The following is a 6,000-nucleotide window of genomic DNA, read 5'->3' on the forward strand; positions in this document are numbered from 1 at the left end:
ATCAAATGGAGCTCTATTAGTTTCTGCAACAGAACCTATAAAGAATATTAAGAAAATAGGGAATATAGGTAATACAAGTCATACAGCTTTTTGAGCTTGGATGTTTATATTTAAATTAAGACTACTAGTAATCATGATAATTAAAAGTATAGCAGAACTTAAAACTAATTCATAACTAATTAATTGAGCTGTACTTCTAAGAGATCCTAAAAAAGCATATTTACTATTAGCACTTCATCCTGCTAATAAGATACCATAAGTAGCTAAAGATGAAACAGCTAACATATATAATATACCTAATTCTAAGTCATTTAAAGTTAAACCTGGTCCATAAGGTATTACTCCGTAACCTAATAAAGCGAAAGCTAAAGTAACTACAGGACCTAAGAAGAATAATATAGTATTAGCTTGTGTAGGTGCAACATATTCTTTTAAAATTAATTTTAAAGCATCAGCAAAAGCTTGTAATAATCCATAGTATCCTACAGAATTTGGTCCTAATCTTCTTTGCATACTTGCCATAGTTTTTCTTTCGGCAACTGTAACATAAGCTACTGCTAATAAAGCAGGCAACATTAATAAAACTACTTCTAATACAGATAAAAGAGTTGAAGTATAATACATTTATTTATAAAGATCAAGGTTTTTGTGTTATAAATACTTAATAATAAAATTAAAACTCGCTTGGGACGGAATCGCTTATATGCAGTCTGATATATGCTTACCTTCGCTATGAATTCTATTAAAGTATCATAGAAATAAAAAACCAGTAAAAAGAATTTTCCTACGACTAGGACTCAGAGTTTATGTCTGAATTATCTCATTTCAGATTCGAACTAAAATCAGAATATTAGAAGTATTCTGCTCTACCATTGAGCTAATGAGACTTTTACAATTAAACTATTGTTATATTTTTTTATATAGTTTAGTTTTTAATTCTTGTTTATTTTTTTGATATAGTTTAGTTTTTAATTGTTATTTTATTCTTGGATAGTTTAGTATTTTACTATTAAGTTATCATAAACTATTTAAAATTATTTGATAGTCTAATCTTTTAATTGGTTTTAAACTTTTTATAGCTTGTGCTACAAGAAAACGAAATGAAAAGAGTTAATAACAAAATGGTAATATTTTTGAGATTTAAAATTTCGTCATTATAAAATCCCACTTTGTAAAGGAAGACTTACAAAAGCGTGAGGTTTAGGAGGACTACTTAATGCTCATTCTAAACTAGGGTAACTTCTATTTAAAAGAGCTTGTAAAGTATCAGTGTAATATTGTACAGATGATCATGGATTTCTGCTTGCAACTTTACCTTCAACTAATTGTTTGTAAACAATGTATAAGAATAATCATGCAGCTACAACACTTATAATAGATCCAAAACTACTAATTAGATTTCATCCTGCAAAAGCGTCAGGGTAATCACTAATACGTCTAGGCATTCCTTGTAATCCTAAGAAATGTTGAGGGAAGAATGTTAAATTAACTCCTATAAATAAAACTCAGAATTGAATTTTAGCTAATACGATGTTATAATTTAAACCTAATATTTTTGGTATTCAGTAGTATCAACCACTAAACATTGCAAAAACAGCACCCATACTTAAAACATAGTGGAAATGAGCAACTACATAGTATGTATCATGGAATGCTATATCAAGTGAGGCGTTAGCTAAAACAACTCCACTTAACCCTCCTATTGTAAACATAAATACAAATCCTAATGCAAATAGCATAGAAGGAGTTAATTTTATAGATCCTCCATAAGATGTAGCTAATCATGAGAATATTTTAATTCCAGTAGGAACTGCAATAATTAATGTAGCAGCTGTAAAGTATGCTCTAGTATCAACGTCTAGACCTACTGTATACATATGATGAGATCAAACTATGAATCCTAATATACCAATAGACATCATAGCATAAACCATTCCTATGTATCCAAAAATACTTTTGTTAGAGCTAGCAGAAATAGTTGTACTTATTATACCAAAACCAGGTATGATTAAGATATAAACTTCAGGGTGACCGAAGAATCAGAAAAGATGTTGGTATAATATAGGATCACCTCCACCGGCTGTTTCAAAGAATGATGTATTAAAATTTCTATCTGTTAAAACCATTGTAATACCTCCAGCTAAAACAGGTAAAGATAATAATAATAATACTGCTGTTATAACTACAGCTCATCCAAATAAAGCTAATTTATGTAATCTTATACCAGGAGTTCTCATATTTACTACTGTAGTAATAAAATTAACTGCTCCTAATAAACTACTTACCCCTGATAAATGTAAAGCAAATATAGCTAAATCTACACTAGGTCCACTATGACTTTGTAATCCTGATAAAGGAGGGTATAATGTTCATCCTGTACCTGCTCCACCTTCTATACATGCAGAGAATACTAATAGTATTAAACTAGGAGGTAACAGTCAGAAACTTATATTGTTTAATCTTGGGAATGCCATATCAGGTCCACCTACCATTAAAGGCATTAAGAAGTTACCAAAACCTCCAATTAATGCTGGCATAACCATAAAGAATATCATAAGTATAGCATGTGCTGTAATTATACTATTATATAATTGGTTATCTGAAATATATTGAACACCAGGTCCACTTAATTCTAATCTTATTAATACAGAGAAAGCTGTACCTAATAATCCTGAAAATAAAGCGAATATTAAATATAAAGTTCCAATATCTTTGGCGTTAGTAGATAAAAATCATCTCTCAAGACCCATAGATATTGAGGATGTTAATCTTTGTTGCTCACCTTCTTTAAACAAAAATTGTATCATTAATTGTTACAATAACAATTAATGAAGATTACTTCGAATTTATCCTTTAAAGAATCATTTCTTTAAATATAAAAAAGCAATTAGTAGTAAAATGTCGATGTGTGATTATCTAGAGGTTCTAAACCCTCTAGATTTTTCACTGTTGTATTATTTGATTCTCATATAAAGCTTATCTAATTCTAATAGACCTCTATCAGTTAGAATGTGCTTTTAATATAAATTGTATATAAACTTAGGATTCTACCTATATTGGTCACTTTAGTTTCCATTTAACACTAAAACCAGTAAAAATAAATAGATATTTATCTTATAGCTAAACTATAGTTTAAACGCAATTATTCTATTACCAATAAATATTTGAAGCATCGAAAGCTTTAATATTTTTAGCGTTAAATCAAAGGATATAGTCTTAAAAAAATAATTACTAATAAAATGTAAATATATGTTAAGATCATGGAGGAATCGAACCTCGTACTTAAGATTTGCAGTCAAAGTGTAGACCATCTACTTCACAATCTTTTTTGATTTTCATTTAGCGTCTTTGAAGACTAGTCGTAAATGACAAAAACTCAAGATAAAATTATAAACAAAGAAAAGTTAAACTAATATATAGTACAACATTGGTTAGGGCCTTTGGCCGCTAAACTTAATCATAACTAGCTGTTAGATTTAGCTGTAGCTACATATTTAGCTGTATTTTCTATTAAACTAACAGTAGGTACTACAACTAAGAAGTATGAGAAGTATAAAACTGTAGAGATTTGTCCTAATTCTATAAATGGAGATTCAACATGTTTAGCACCTAATTGCATTAATATTAAGAAATTAGCTACAAATACATAGAAGAATGCTTTACTTAAAGGTCTGAATTGGTAACCTTTTGTTTCCCCTAAGTCTGTATAAGGTAATGTTAATATAATTAAGATAGCACTAAACATAGCAAGAACACCTAATAATTTATTAGGGATAGATCTTAATATAGCATAGAATGGTAAAAGATATCATTCTGGAACTATAGCAGCTGGAGTTTGCATAGGGTTAGCCATTATATAGTTATCACTGTCTCCTAATACATTAGGCATGAAGAATACAAATAGGCTTAATCCAAATACAAATAAGAATATAGTTATTAAGTCTTTAAATAAGTAGTAAGGAGCAAATGGTATTCTATCGTAATTACCTGAAACACCTAAAGGATTACTTGACCCTACTGTATCATGAAGAGCTATTAAATGCATTAAAACTAATGCAGCTAAAACAAAAGGTAATACAAAGTGTAAGGCAAAGAATCTGTTTAAAGTAGCGTTATTAACAGAGAAACCTCCTCAAACGAATTCAACAATATCTTGTCCAATTCAAGGAATTGCACTTATAAGGTTAGTAATAACTGTAGCACCTCATAATGACATTTGTCCGTAAGGTAAAACATATCCTAAGAAACCTATACCCATCATAGCTACAAGTATTATACAACCTATAACTCAAACTAATGTTCTTGGAGCTCTATATGAACCGTAGTACATACCTCTTCCTACATGTAAGTAAACTAAGAAGAAAAAAGCAGAAGCTGTGTTACTATGTAAATAACGTATTAATCATCCATTATTTACGTCACGCATTATATGTTCTACAGAGTTAAATGCTTCAGCAATACTAGGATTATAGTGCATTGCTAAAGTTACACCTGTAACTATTTGTATACCTAAACAAACTGCAAGTAAAGAACCGAAATTTCAAAGATAGCTAATATTAGTAGGTTGTGATGTATCTATAAGATACGAATTAGCTAATTTTAATAAAGGATGGCTTTTTAAAATTCTCATATTAGATTTATTAAAAAAATTATTTTTTTATATTTATTTGTACAGGTACTTGCGCCCTAGCAAATTAGGTTGCGCACACGGCAAGTTTATAAATTAATACTGTATGAAAATACATTTCTAGTGGGGTATTAATTGAAATCAGCCGATTCCCCTGCGGATACTAAAAGTAGAAATAAATATTTAAAGTTTAAATAGAAATTAGTAAACAATAGGATAAGCGAAACCTTGTTATCTAACGAGGATTTCGCACGTACGAACCTATATATTTAATAAATAAATCTATAATGTAGTGTATACAATTAAATTCAAATTACGGCTACGCTTTGCAATATAATCATTTATACGTAGCCTTATTATTTTTGTGCTTAGTACTTTAACTATAATACTAATATAAATCAGTAAAGCTTAAATTTGTAGACTAGCTCACACCTTGCAGCAGTATATTGGTGTCTTAATCACTAATAATTCTACGATATTCTATTATTAATAAACAAGTTATATTAAGAATTAATTATTACGTCTATTAAGATAAGTTTGCAAAAAGTTAAGGTTAACGTTATTAGGGTCATATTTTAAATGATGAAGAATATCTTTATTATAGGATATTTTCTCTCTAGCTATACCTATTTCTACTGAATGTTGTTCAGATGACAATTGAAGTAATCTATTAATTTCAGATTGAAGTTTGTAATTTTCAAACTCAAGACGCCCTATATTCGAGAATAAACCTTGTAAATTATCTATTTCTTCATGTGCACCATTATGCATTAATCAATTAGTATAACTTAGATAAGCCTCATAGTCGGATTTTCGAGCATTTAGTAATCACTCCAAAACGGCATTTCCAAAATTACTAGGTAAAGTATCAGGACGACTACTTTCTGTATTACTAGTACCGCTGTTGTTGGCAGTTATATTGTTAGTAGCCGAAGTACCACTATTGTTGCCTGTTGTATTAGTATTCGAAATAGTATTACCATGTTCATTAGGACCCATTGTCATAAAAATAGTAGAATAACCCTCTTCTACTATACCTTTAAGTCCTAGTCTCGCGGTTAATCCAAAAAAACCTGCAATAATATACTCATTAAAACAAGTATGAGATAAATTAAAAAAATCAAGTAAATAAAGAGCTACATCGTAATGTTTAATTAAGCCTACCACAATTAAACCAAGTAAACCCACTGTAATATTCACAGGAGTTAAATGTTTAATGAAAATCTTTAAAGAAAAAATTCTTTTTATCATGTTTTGTATTTTTTATATCAAACTATTCGGGTACAATATATAAATATATTGCTAATACAAATATTTTAATCCCTTAGGATTAAAATACAAGTACCTATAAGGTATATGAGACTCGAACTCAT

The 6,000-nt window shown here is 29.1% G+C and overlaps 1 non-coding gene across 1 annotated transcript; it reads right to left on the minus strand.

The window, feature by feature from the left end:
* Positions 1 to 816: 816 nt before the first annotated feature.
* Positions 817 to 887, minus strand: ColSpa_tRNA_329. The gene has a single exon. It is a non-coding gene; the product is annotated as a tRNA-Arg (tRNA).
* Between the last annotated feature and the right edge of the window lie 5,113 nt (positions 888 to 6,000).

Source organism: Colletotrichum spaethianum (genome assembly GCF_022836535.1).
Source record: "Colletotrichum spaethianum MAFF 239500 DNA, contig77, whole genome shotgun sequence".
Lineage (NCBI taxonomy): Eukaryota > Fungi > Ascomycota > Sordariomycetes > Glomerellales > Glomerellaceae > Colletotrichum > Colletotrichum spaethianum.